At 38.4% G+C, this 14,837-nt stretch overlaps 1 protein-coding gene across 1 annotated transcript in view; it reads right to left on the bottom strand.

Annotated features, from left to right (window-relative positions):
• The window catches only part of DNAJC24 (DnaJ heat shock protein family (Hsp40) member C24), a 54,892-nt gene that overhangs the window by 24,294 nt on the left and 15,761 nt on the right, over window positions 1–14,837 (bottom strand). The window lies entirely within an intron of this gene.

Raw genomic sequence — 14,837 nt, 5'->3', positions numbered from 1 at the left:
TGGCATTTGCTTTTCAGCAATTTCTCAACAAACAAGAAAGGAAAAATTGCCTAAATTCAGAGACATTTCACTTAAATAATCTGGGAATAACTAGCAGATATTGATATATGTAATTTTTTGCTCTCAAGTAAATAAGGAATCCCTTGAGTATTTATCCAGAATTTTCAACCAGCAATTACTCCAAATGGTTTATCTAATATATTACACAGAACAGATTTTAATTTTAAAAGTTATCTTTGGAATTTCCTTTGAATTAACAGCAGTTTTTTCCCCTTTAGTTCTTACACTTTTTATAATAAAACAAACAGCCAAGTGGACGTATCCACATTTCATGACACTAATGTGGTTACTTCACATACTCATCAATTAATGATATAATCATTTAAATTCTTTCAATGATTGCTTTACAGACATCAAAAGAACATGAAAAATTTATAAGTACCATGCAATTTATTATCTAAGTTGCGAAAGCCAAAACCCTACAGTAAGTTGTGAAGTAACATGAAGTCAAAGGACTTTAATTCTCAATGCAGAATTCAGAAAGTATGTAAGTTTTTAATCTAATGTTGACTGCTGGCTTTCACAGTAATTTGTCTTCATGCCGAACTTCTTCACACTGCCGAGGTCCTCAACCAGCAGAGCAAAAGCAGCTGTGACCTTTGGCTGCACAGAAGAACTAACGAACACCATGCACGGTGGGAGAAAGACTACAGGACAAAGGGAACGAAGCTTCCATTTCCCTTTGGAAAATTCTCTTCCCATGCCAAATCGCTCATTATCAACATTTAAATATTTAAGCTAGTTAATATAATGACTGAAGAAAACTATAGCTTTTTAAAAAATCTCTTTTGGCTATAATTTACCAAATGATGCCCACAAAAAGTATTCCCATACTGAGGTTCAGGCAATCCCTAAAGCTACGACATCAAAATAATATCCCAAAGCTAAAATAAAGTTGGCTACTTGAAATTTCTCTAGATGACCCATTCCTCCAACACCATGTGAAGATCTGTGTAGCATGCCTGCTATGAATCAATGTTACATGCAACATGCTCAAATATGCCACTGGTATACATTAGGAATACCTAACATAAATGAAGAGTATACATTTTCACATACGCTTATATATGAAAAGTGTTGCTATGTCACAAGCATTGAGTGAGACCCCGGAGAAATCATTTGAAACTAGTAGCTCCACAGTAGAAGCAGAGACTAAGAGTGCCGATAGGTAATGTCTTCTAGGCCACGAGAGAAGGTCTCCTTGGAGCAGCGAATAGGACACACGGGCCTGATCATGCACCAACCGGACAGAGCAAGCTCTACGAAGCCGAGACTGCCCCACACTGAAGCAGCGCTGTGGAGTCGAAGCACAATTCAATCAATCTTGTTCACCAATGTGGTGTTTTTCTGACTAGTATTTTAATTAAGTAGCTGAGCATCTGAGGTTTGTAGGTGGGTTCTGTTGTGCTTTTAGAATGCAATGCATTTTATTCCATGATATAGGGTTCAATTAAAAAGTGGTGGTTACCGCAAGAAAATAAGTATGTTATCTGGGGTGCTAACAGCAAGTTCCAGAACAAAATGAAGGTCTGAAAAACAAAACAAAAACCCCAGAAAACACATTCTGTGGTAGGCCGATAACAGCCCCCCAAAATATCAGGTCCTAATTCCTGGTACCTATAAATGTTACCTTATTTGGAAACAAAGGTTTTTGTACACATGATTAAGTTAAATATATTGAATTAGAAAAACGACCTAGGTGGGATAAACACAAAGTGTTCTTGTAAGAGAGAGGCAATGGGAAATTTGGCACACGGAGATGGTAGTGTGAAGACTGCACAGAGATTTGAAACACTGAACTTCAAGACTGGAGTCATCAGGCCACAAGCCAAGGCCCACTGGCAGCCACCACAGGCAGAAGAGACAAGAAACCGACCCCCCTCTGGAGCTCCTAGAGGACGTGCAGCCCAGCCAACACCTCGATTGCGGCCCAGTTACACTGACTTTGAATGTCCAGCCTCCAGAAAGAATCGTGAAAGAATAAATCTCTGTTGCTTTAAGCCACTGAGTTTACAATCATTTATTTTGGCAGCCACAAAAAAATTATATAAAGTTTAAAGATGTCTATGTTTTAAAACTGGAATACAAAAGACACAAGTTTTTTCAGATGTTTCATTTACAAGGCCCATTAATAAAATGGTGTCATTGCTATTCACATTCTTGACTTTAAAGTCTGTAGTGATTCTTTATTGAACATGAGAAATAAAACTGCTAAAACTAGGTTTCAAGATTTTCCAATCCCAAAGTAAAAGTTAATTCTTTTCCTGTTATTTCTGTACCTGAGCTCTCCAATGGGAGGCAGGCTCAAGCACTCACTACTTACTACTCAACAAGACCAAAGTTGCTTTCCCCTTGTTGTCAAGGCTTGTTTTATTCTTGTCCTTCTTTTTCTTTGATCCCCAGTAGCCAAACCTTCCCACCATTGTGAGCCCAAAGCCTGTCCTACTTCTTTCACTCATGGATCAAATGAAAAATAAAATCTTAAAGCATCCTGTGTTCTAGTAACAGACACAAAAAGATAGCACAGACTTCCTTATGTTAGAAAAATGCTGGCAAATTATACAAACATCAGAGAGTTCTGAGAAAAACACTCACTAATCAATCAATCAAATAGAGAAAATACCCACAGTCTTAACTAACATAATAGGTATGTACTAAAATCGATGTTGCAAAGTTCATTTATTTTAACTAACTTCTATTTGCTTTCAGTACTAAACTGAAATCCATTTTAGGAACTGGAAAACCTTAGTCACCTAGAAGCAAGTAACTCAAAAGGAAGAAATCAGCAAATCTTGCAACAATTGGAAATGAGAGTTTAAGAACTTACCAGTGACAATAGTGTTAAGGGGAAAAAAAAAGAAACATTTTGAAATGAACCAAATGGGCAGTCTGTAAGACTTCTACACTGAAAACAACAAAACACCACTAAGAGAACTTAGAGAAGACCTAAACAAATGTAAAGAAATAATATATTCCTGGATGGAAAGATCATGTCAATATTCCGTAAACTGATATATAAATTTAATGCTCCTATCAAAATTCCAGTGAACTTCTTTGAAGTATACAAGATGGTTATGATCTTTATGCAAATCTAGAACAAGCAAAACAATCTTGAAAAAGAACAAAGTTAAAAGAATCTAGATTACCTATTTCAAGGCTTATTAAAACTATAGTATTCAAGACAGTGCTGATATAAATATGTACAAAAAGATCAGTGGAACAAAATAAAGAGTCTAGAAATAGACCATACATATATGGTCAAGTCATTTTTTAAAGTATATTTTATTGATTATGTTATTACAGTTGTCCCCATTTTTCCCCCTCTGGCCCCCTCTGCCTGTCACCTCTTTCCCTCCAGAAATCCCCTCCCCTGAGTTCATGTCCATGGATCATGCATACAAGTTCTTTGGCTTCTCCATTTCCTACACTATTCTTAACATTCCCCTGTCTGTTTTGTACCTACCAATTAGACTTTTTAATCCCCACACCTTTTCCCCCTCCCAGATGATAACCCTGCAAACCATCTCCATATCTATGATTCTGTTCCTGTTCTGCTTACAGGCTTAATTTGTTTGCTTTTTTAGATTCAGGTGTTGATAGTTGTGAGTTTGTTGTCATTTTACTGTTCAAATTTTTGATAATCTTTTTTGTAAATAAGTACCTTTAACATTTCATATAATAAGGGCTTGGTGATGATGAACTCCTTTAAATTTACCTTATCTGGGAAGTATTTTATCTGCCCTTCCATTCGAAATGATAGCTTTGCTGGCTAGAGTAATCTAGGTTGTAGGTCCTTGTTTTTCATCACTCTGAATACTTCTTGCCAGTTCCTTCTAGTTTGCAAAGTTTCTTTTGAGAAAGCAGCTGACAATCTTATGGGAACTTCTTTGTAGGTAAATATCTGCTTTTCTCTTGCTGCTTTTAAGAATTTCTCTTTATCTTTCACCTTTAGCATTTTAATTACGATGTATCTTGGTGTGGTCCTCTTTGAGTCCAAAATGTTTGGGACTCTTTGTCCTGGACTTGCATGTCTATTTACTTTGTCATATTACGGAAGTTTTCTTGCATTAATTTTTCAACTAAGTTTTTAATTTCTTGCTCTTCTTCTTCTCCTTCTGACATCCCTATGATTCGGATATTGACACATTTGGAGATGTCCCAGAGTCTTCTTATACTATCCTTGTTTTTTTTGAATTCTTGTTCCTTCTTCCTGTTGTGGTTGAATGTTTATTTCTTCCTTATGTTCCAAATTGTTGATTTCAATCCTGGCTTCCTTCCCTTCACCATTGGTTCCCTATAGTTTTTTCTTTACTTCACTTAGTGTAACCTTTATTTATTCCTTCATGTTGTGGCTGTACTCAACGAGTTCTTGAGCATCCTGATCACCATTGTTTTGAACTCTGCATCTGACAGGTTGCTTATCTCCATTTAATATAGTTCTTTTTCTGGGGTTTTGTTCTGTTCTTTCATTTGGGCCATATTTCTTTGTCTCCTCAATTTGGCAACCTCCCTGTGTTTGTTTCTGTTTATAGGTAGAGCTGCTTTGAGTCACTATAAAAAAAACACCTGTAAATTATGTGGGGCAAAGCCTTAGGTAATTACCAGGGTGGGGCAACCCAATTCATGACTTTGTGGCTCTGTGTGGAGAGAGCACTCGGAGAGGGGACTATGCCACTGCCTGGCTTTGGGGAGTTTGCCTGGCACTCGCCCCTTTTCCAGTGACTTCACCCACTCCATATATGCAACTGGTGCCCTTCCAGCTGTTGCGCTGCTGTTGAATCCCAGAGTGGGTGGGTTTGTGTATGTTTTAAGACTGTGCAGGCCCTTTAAGTGGAGTTCCCACTTAAATGTGGCAGTTTCTTCTGCTACCCAAATCCCCACTGTTTCTTACAGCCAGAAGTTATGGGGATTTATCTTTCCGGTGCTGGAACCCTGGGCTGTGAGGTCTGGCCTGGGGCTGGGATTGCTCACTCCCGAGATATCCCTCCTGACTTTTATCCACCACCAGTGAATGTGGGTTAACCTTGCCTGTTTCGCCACCACCTCTCTACGCTACACTGTGTCTCCTCCCCTCTCTGCCCCGTCTCTGCGTCTCCGCCCATCCTACCCATCTGGATGATGTGGCTTTTTAAATCCTTGGTTGTCAGACTTTCATACAGTTCAGTTTTATGACAGTTCTGGGTATTCATTTGTTTTGACATTTAGTTGTAATTTCTTTTTGTAGTTGTGTGAGGAGGCAATGAATGTCTACTTATGCCTCCATCTTGACTGGAGGTCCATGGTCAATTCATTTTTTAAAAAGGAGCTAAGGCAATCCAATACGGGAAGAACAATCTACAACAAATGGCATGTGGAAAAAATTTTGACCCGATCCTTATCTCATTCCATATACAGTCATGTGCTGCATAACATCTGGCCAATGGTAAGACTGCAGATACAAAGGCGGTATACCATACAGCCTCGGTGCTTTGTAGGCTACACCATTTAGGTCTGGGTAAGTACATGCTTCAGTGTTCGCACAACAACAAAATCAGCTAACAATGCATTTCTCAGAACATACCCTTGGTCATTAAGTGGCACATGACTGTACAGGAATTAATTCAAGATAAATCATAGACATAAATGTAAAACACAGAACCATAAAGCTTCTAGAAGGAAACACGGAACATCTTTGCCAACTGGGGTAGGCACAGATTACTTTGACAGAAAACAAAATTGATAAACTGAACATCATCAAATTTTAAAACTTTCTGCCCATCAAATCCACCATTAAGAAAACAGGCAAGTTACACACAGGAAAAAAATACTGACTAAATATATATCTAACAAAGGACTTGTATCCAGGACACACACATGCACAAACACACACAATCCTATAAATTGATGATAGAAAGATTTGCTAATCAATAATTAGGGGAAAATGTAGAACAATAATCTGGAACAGACATTTTGCAAAGGACGGGGCTCGAGAACATTATGCTAAGTGAACTCAATTAAAAGGAAAAATATAAGTAATTAAAAAAATAGATGAATATTTTTGATGGGAGGAGATTCTGACTTTGGGTGGTAAACATACAGAGCAGTAGACAGATGATGCATTATAGAACTGGACACTTGAAACCTATATAATTTTTTTAACCAATGTCACCCCAAACAATTTAATTTAGAAAGACAGATGAATAAAATGGACAATGTGCATATGAAGTTGTGCTCAAACTTTTTCCTTAGTTATCAAAAATGTATATTAAAGTCATGGTAGTAATAATACCTAATAGAACGCTAAAACAAAAAAGACTAACACTGTGTGAGGGCAATGCCATGGAATGACTGGGACTGTCGCAGGCGGCCGGCAGGGAACTCTCTGTCAGTTTCTCACAAAGATACACATATGTCTACTATTCTGTGGTCAAGCAATTCCACTTCTGGATATTTTCCTAAAAGGAAAAAAAATTAAATCATATACCCACAGTCTTATTCATGACAGAAAAAAAACCCTGGAATCATAAATGTGTATCATCAGGAGAATGAATGGACTGTAGCGTATCCACATAGGGGAACACTATTCAACGACAACAACAAAAAAACCCCCTAAGATAATATAAAAGAATATCTAAATCATTATGTTGACCAAAGGAAGCAAGAATGAAAGGGTATATACTATATGTTACATTGATATGATGAAATCCAAATTCAGGCAAAACTAATCTGTAGTGATAGAAATTAAAAATCAGTCTCCAGGTGGGAATAGGGGGTAGAAATTAACTGGAAAGGGGCACAAGGGAATTTTCTGGAAAAATGAAAATGTTCTGTACCTTGTTTGGGGAACCTGTTATACACATCAAAATTCACAAAACAGAACACTTAAACTCTGTGCACTTTTAACTGCATGTTACCCATATCTCAATAGGAAGACATCTTCAGACATGTCTAAATCTTTAAAGGGATTTAGCAAATCTTCCTAAGCCTTAAAGGAAAAATAAGATATTGCTTCCAATATTAATACAGAGAAAATAACAATAAGAACACATAATATTAATTTAAAAACACTAATATGAATTAGTGAAAAACCTGAGTTATAGGCTACTTTATGGCAATATAGTTTTATTACTTTCAATTATATATGCCAACCTCCCAAAACTTTAAAGTGTTTTAAAAAATTAAGTATTACTGAGCTGGGACTAAACTACATTCCAAATTAAAATATAAGTAAATGTGTCACAATACTAAAAATACTGAAAGTGTCTCTCTGTGATTCTTTAATATAATGGTACAAAAGTGTCTATCTCCGCAAAGCTGTAGCAAAAAGCTATTTTACTCCTCTCAAATGACTTGGCATTCACAATTTTAAGATTATGTAACCACCTCACAGTTGGTAGAAATTTCTCAATTATATAGACCTATGTTCTTTATGTCCTGATGCAATTTACTGAGGATAAGAAAAAGGACACAAAGAAAAGATTAAAAAACTTCATACAAAAGTATAACTCATGATACTACAAAAGATATACAGAAAATGATATAATATTTTACCAAGATTGGTATGTTATCTATTTTCCAACTGACCAATTTATAACTAATGCTTTAATTATGAACTCTTAATTTTGACTAGCTGAGATTTTTATGGCAATGGGTTGTCCAATATTTTTATTTTATTTTGATTTTAGATTTTCTCCAATAACAAATCCAAGTGCTTTCTAAATTACTAATTCTGAGTCAATGTCACAATGTGTTAGTCCAGTACAGTTCAAAACGTGGCCCTCAGATCTGTAGTATCAGCATTACCTGAGAGCTCATTAAAGGACGGCCCCATCCCAAACATACGGAGGCAGACCCCAGAACTGGTGTGTTACCAAACTCGCCAGGCAGTTATTATGCATGCTAACGTCTGAGGGACGCATTGTTAGCCTCCACTGCTTAGAACATGGAGTTGGTTGCAAATCAGAAAATTAGTGCTTCATAAAAACTTCCCTCTGACAGATATGTTCCTCCAAGTATGTATCCAAAACCCCCCCCAAACCCAAAAAAAAACCCCACCCAAGAGGACATTCATCCATTTTTAACCTGTAACACCATAATAAAAATTACATTAAGTGTTCCAAGTCAGAATTTTTTGATATTAGATACCTTTTGTTCACTAATCATAAATGCCAACCTATTTATTTTGTTGTTTGCATAAATGCCAAATTAGTTCAGTAATGAAGAAACTAATGAAATATGAACAATATCCCAGCAGTATTTTAACTTGTTGATTTTTTTTTAAAGGGGGGCTATTTTTTTGTATCAGGCTTCAGCTAACTGAACACTACAATAGTTTTCACCAAGACATTTAACACAGACATTTAACACAATATAAAACAGTGCAAAAATTGTAGCAATTTCTAAAAGTGTCTAGTTAAAACTAATATGTTCATTAGTTCTACATGACCCTTTCTATTGGCTCAGCAACATATAAATGTGAAATGAAATAGTATTTCTTTAAAGTCAGTACCTAAGACAATTTTACAGTAAACTGCCCACTACACAATGAGTCGAATTTCTGATCACCTAAACAGAACTGCATCTGTGCTCCTGCCTTTTTACATTCTTTTTTTAAGCAAATATTGCTTTATTTACTAGTAACTCCTTACCTAAATCTTAAATCAAATAAAAAGTTAGGAAGGTCACACATTAATCCTGTACTACACACCTGTGATTATGCTGTTTTGATTTATAAATTATTGACTGCAAATAGGAAGTGCCAATCAACTATGAAGAGGACTCTGGGCAAATCTGATTAAACAAAAATTCCCCAATTGTTATGCTGATATTATTTCATCTGTCAATGTGGCCACTGAGGATATAGCACTTTGGGTTTTCTCTATGTATTAATTGATCAGTTTAGTACAATTAACAGGGTATTAGCTCTCTATCTCTAGCTTCAAACAGTCTTGAGTTCTAGAATTAAATTTCAAAATATCTTCTAAAATCGATGTTATCAGCAATACATGTTCAGTATGTCCAAAATCCAGTATCATCTAAACTCTACTTCCTCTTGCCGAATTCCTCGTTCTGTTGAAACCATCCCCATGCTCAATAAATGCTGAACAAATGAATGCAATGAAGGAAAAATAAATACATTTCTTAATCCAGACTACAGTCTCAGGGTAACTTCCCTTTCCCTCATTCCATTAATTACCAAGTTCTGCAGAGTCTACCTGCGTCATATGCTTTCTATTCCCAGTGCCAAACCCAGTTCAAACCAACAGCAGCTCCCAGCTCGTCTCCAGTATTCATCTTCTAATGGCTCACCAGTCCATACACCTGCTTCCAAATTCACCTGCTTGAACTTACCACCCTTTCATTTGCCAACTCAAAAGTTTTAATTGGCAATCTAATGCATAATAATTTGCAGTCATATTCCAAGGAAAAGGCATAAAAGAGGAAGGGGAAAAGGAAGAAGAGGAAGAAGGAAGAGGGAAGCAGGAGGTTGGGAGAAGACGGGAAGGGGGGAGAAGGGTGGCAGAGAAAGAGGAGACTGCAGGGAAAGCGGAGCGAGAAAAGAAGAGGAACGGGAAGAACACAAAGGGAAAGGAAGGGTAAAGAAAAGGGGGGAAGAGACTGGAAAACACTGAAGGCAAACAAAGCCTTCACTAGGTATCAATCTTTTTAAAATAATTAAGAGGTAGATTATGGGTTGGACTTACAGAAACAAAGAAATGTAAGAAGTAGAATGATATGCAGCTGAAAAATCTAATCCACAACACCTTTTCAACACCAAGAGCAACCTCTGTAATGTACTTTGAACTATGAAATTTACTAACTCTAGAATACAATCTTGTACCAATTCCTTTTGCTAGTCACTTGCCTTTTCTTTGTTGCTGACTATATGCAAATGTAACAACACAACATGGGCTTCTTTGTACATAAAATATGAAGACAATTAAACCTAAGCAACAGGTTAACTTTCCCCCAATTTAAGGGCAAGTTCAGCCTCCTCTCCCACCCCAAATCCTATCACACAAGTCTCTGATGACAGACTCGACATGAATCATACAGAGAATTCCCAGAGTGGCACCCTGCCTCCAATATCCCCCAGTGACAATCAGCAGCAGTGCACTGGCTAACTCCTCCTGCCCTCCGGGTTCAGGGAAGACATGGCTCTGTGTAATGAAAGACTTAAGAAACTGATGGCAAACCAAAGTTATCCCTGCTGAACAAGGGTGGTGATGTACATCCACAGATCCTACCGGGCCGCTCTCCTGCCGCCGCTCTGAGCTCTGCTCCGTGGCCATCAAGGCCATCAGGTACTAATTAGGCAGTGTGTTCTGTCAACACGTTCGTGCTCTCCCTTTATTAATTGATCATTCTGCCACATTAATGATACTAGTGCACTGGCTTTGAATTCCCTCAAGTGCTTTATCCCTGAGACAGAAGAGAAAGAAGACACGAGAATGTCCCAGATTTACTTTATCTACTTCGTATTTGAATCAATGCTAATGCTGTTTCCTCTGAAAGTTCTCTATTTCCTTTATTTGCAGAAATGTCCCTGTGGACCTAAAATATACACATATTTATTTAATAAAATGTAACCGCTACTGAATTAATAAGCTATAGAAAACTACCATGGGAATGAAATTTATACCAAAAGCATTGGCATTTTCATATATTAGTGTTCAAAAATTAACGGAGGGATTAAATGCATGAGGCTGGAGAGGTGGTGGCAATGTTTCTTAATTCTAACTACCTAATGCTGAAATGAAACAATGCCCCAGAGAAGCGACCTTAGTATTGACAGAAACTGAGTAAAATATAAAGCACTTCATATCGGTAGTTAAAATCAGTGAACTCTGCACTATTTTTGAGATGAAGGCCTAAGGAAGCATCTTAGGATGCTGTGAAAACACACATCCTCTTTGACCATTTTTGGTTTTCCTTTTGCGAATCACCGTTGTTACGAAGCAGCCATTAACCGGCTGCTAGAGTGGCGCAGCAGTAATTCTCCAACGAGTCTAAGCGCCGCTCAGGTGGGCGAGGGAGAGCGCCACGCTGCCTGGCGTCGTTCGGGACTGCGTTTTGTTTCTTTTTCTGCAAGCTGCCTACTAGCTTAAATGAGATCATGATACAAAAAGTTAGGTATAAAAGACTACAGCTGTGTCCTTTATACTTTGACATCAAGATTATGAAAGCTGGAAAAATAAAACAGTTACAAAGGTAAAGTCAAGTGCAACACACTACTGCCACCTAATGCTTAGGAAAATATTGCCGAAAGTAGAAGGCAACACCTTATGTATCAGTTTATGCAACAGCAAAAAGCTGAAACCTGATTTTAAAAATATGTTTGAACATGTTTAAGGTCCTTATTAATATAGAAAAAATAACCCATATGTAAGACTGGTAGCACAAAGTGTGTTTATCCATTCAAAAAAAGGCTTACTAACTTACTATAAGTTAGCCATGCTAACCAATGAGAACCCAACGCGGACTGAAACAGGATCCCTGCCCTTGAGTATCACAGTCTAGTGGGGGAGATCAGACATATAAATGGTTATTCCAATACACTGGAAAGGATGAGGTGGTAAGAAAAGGCGACAGCAAGAAGAAGTTGTTAACTTAGAAGGTGTCATAATAAAGGTGACACTTGACTGGATTTTGAAGGATGAAGAGGAACCAACCCTCAGATGAACTGTGGAAGAGGGGGAGGGGAAAGGCACTACAGGTAGTGAGAAGTGGCAAACACAGGAAGGGAAAGTACCAAGATGGATAATTAGAGTCATGAATAGCGGAAATGCAAGCTACACTGGGAATGAGTGAAAGACAGTTAGCTGGGTAGGAAAAGTAGTAAGAGATAAGGTTGAAAAGCAAGACTGAGTTCAGACCAGAAAAGATACTTTTTCATATGTTAAGAAACATGGACTGTTCCCTACTTACAACTCCACATTACTTGCATGAAGAGACATAATCATATTTTTGTCCCAAAGACAAAAAAAAATGTAACCCAATGTAGGCTGGAATGTGTAGGGAGGACAGGTCAGGGACTGGTGACGGGAGGACAGCCACACTCCTGGGGAGCTCTGCCAGGACGCTGGGGGCCGAAGGCAGGCAGGAGCCAGACAAGTGGAAAGGTGGGAAGGTGGGGACATGAATTTGGGAGTCATCTATGAAGCAGGTAAAACTACAGAAATACAGAGAAAGCAGACCTTCTCAACTTTTTTGAGTTATGAACTCCTCACTCCTCCAGGATGATGATAAAAAGCTGGAGGAAGGGAAACACACACACACTTTCACAAACAACTGAGAGGTTAACAGACCTCCAAAAGCCCAGGGCCTCACATTATGTCTCTGATTTGGTGACAAGTGAAAAAAGACAAAGACAGAACTCTGAACGACAGTACCATTTATCTCAGATAGGGGCAAACATGCAGATAAGGAAATAGAGCAGCGAGCAACAAGATAACCAGGAACAGGTTCGTTCTACAGAGGCCCAAGAAGGAAAGAGTTTCAAGGCAGATGGAAGACCTGTGACAGCAGCAAATGTCCCATTAAATCCACTGAATGTGGCAAGTAAGGGACACTAGCTACTTTGGTGGGCACTGTTTAGGAGAATGGCAGTGGTGACACAGGGTGGGTTGAGAAGCAAACAGATGGTAGTGAAGTAACGCTTGGCAAGGAAGACAGAGAAGTGACAGCCATAGCAGCCAAGGCCCAAGGAGAATGACTTGACAGGCATTTTACTGGGTCAGAGACTGCCACAGGCCAAGTCACTTCACACGCTGCAGCTCTGCTTTCTCGTTAGTCCACACGGGTCATCGCTGAACCTGTAAGGAGTAACGCAGAAGGGAGGACAGGATGGCAAGCCACATACAGAGGCCAAAGTAGCAGGAGCCAACTCCCTTCTTAGCCCTTCAGTTCTATGTTAGCAAATACAGAGCAATTCAACCAATGCATGCAGCCACAGTCTAACCGAGGCAGGATCCCTGCCTTCAAAGGCTTTACTTACAGCTTAGAGGCAGCCGTTGGCATAAGCAATTACCGTGGAGGCATGTGTGGTCAGTGGGACAACAGAGTTACAACACAGCAATGGAACAGATAAAAGGAGACTTTGTTTTGACAAGATGTAAGGGAAAACTTCAGGAAGAAGTCAGTGAATGTACCTCAGTGAGAAGTGAAAAACTCCAGAAAGGAGTTATTGAGTTGTACCTAAATGTAAAATGGACCTCCTTCCACTGAGTAGAAAGAAATGAGGCAAATAGGAAGAGCACTTCCAGTTTCCGATAGTGGTGAGGCTAGGTTATTCAATCTGACCTTCCCCTTGAAAACAATGAACAAACCTGACCCTGGCTGGTATGGCTCTGTGGATTGAGTAGTGGCCTGCAAACTGAAAGGTTGCTGGTTCAATTCCCAGTCAGGGCACCTGACTTGTGGGTCATGTCCCCAGTTGGGGGCATGCAAGAGGAAACTGATAGATGTTTCTCTCCCTTTCTTTCTCCCTCCCTTCCCCTCTCTCTAAAAATAAATAAATCTAAAACACACACACACAAACACATAGGCATTTAGTCTAATGCAATAAAAATTAAAAACCTGACTAAAATATTTTTTAAAAAACTATTGAAAACATCAGAGTTGACAAGACTGTAAAGAATTCCAGGCCAAAATGAAGAAAAAACAGATAATTGAGGACAAACAATGGAAGGTGTTTTACTTCAAGGATATTTCACCTATTCTAAAATGTATCCTGGAAATTAACTTCCGTTCTGATAATCCCAAACAGCTTAAGGTGGCCACACACATCAGAGAGGGGCTGACCAGAGAAAGAGAGGATACTGCAATAGATGTGAAAGCTGAAACTGTGTCTAATGCCCAGCTGTGCAGAGAGACCCATTCTGTTACATTAGGATGAGAAGCTAGGTCTGGTGTGGGCAGGACATGTCCCCACACTTATTGGCCTTTGTCCATTTCTCTTCCACAAAGTACAAGCAAAATTTGCTGTGCAACCTAGCACTCCCATTCCCACAATCCAGCAATAGAACTATTTCCCAATATAACACTAATAACCCCAAAAGAACACTTAAAGGGGAGGATGAGTTTTCATAGGTGCCAAGGTCCAAAGGCAATGTGAAAATGCCATTTAATCAAAACTACTCTTGAAAATCATTAATTTTTCATTAAATTCAGTATTTGAAGTTTCATAAATATAATTCTATATAGCAATATATATGAAAAATGTATAACATATACAATAAACACCTGATAAAAAGCACACATATAAAATATCATTTTACCATTTTTAACTGTTTTTGCTCAACACTTATAATTTTGCTTGATATCATTATGTAAATTTTTATGGCCCTGTGTAGTTCTCTAACTGCACCTTCTGCATCATTTCTAGTGATAACGATAAATTGTAATAAGGCACCACATGCAAGACCCTGGCTAAATGCTTTACATTCATTATTTCATTCAATCTTTATGAAAAAAGAAAAGAGTAACAACAAAATCTTTATCTGTATTTCTGCAGGTAAGAAAACAAAGGCTCAGAGAGGTTCAGTCACTCCTGCTGGGTCACACAGATCACAAATGGCACAAGTGAGATTCAAAACCAGGGCAAAGTGGCACAAAGTCAAGACTCTTAGTCACTATGCTATACGCAGGCTTCCCTATGAAACCACACTTCAGAACTTATTTGTTGTATACACGACAGCATTTATTACACTAGACACTAGAACGTCACCATCTGGTTCTTCCTCCTAACGATAAACTCTGTTATAACCACAGTACCTAGAAGAGTGCCCAGAATACAG

This window comes from Phyllostomus discolor, chromosome 6 (genome assembly GCF_004126475.2).
Source record: "Phyllostomus discolor isolate MPI-MPIP mPhyDis1 chromosome 6, mPhyDis1.pri.v3, whole genome shotgun sequence".
In the NCBI taxonomy this organism is placed as follows: Eukaryota; Metazoa; Chordata; class Mammalia; order Chiroptera; family Phyllostomidae; genus Phyllostomus; species Phyllostomus discolor.
The sequence above is the reverse complement of the archived record's forward strand: the minus strand, read 5'-3'. Positions and strand labels throughout refer to the sequence as shown.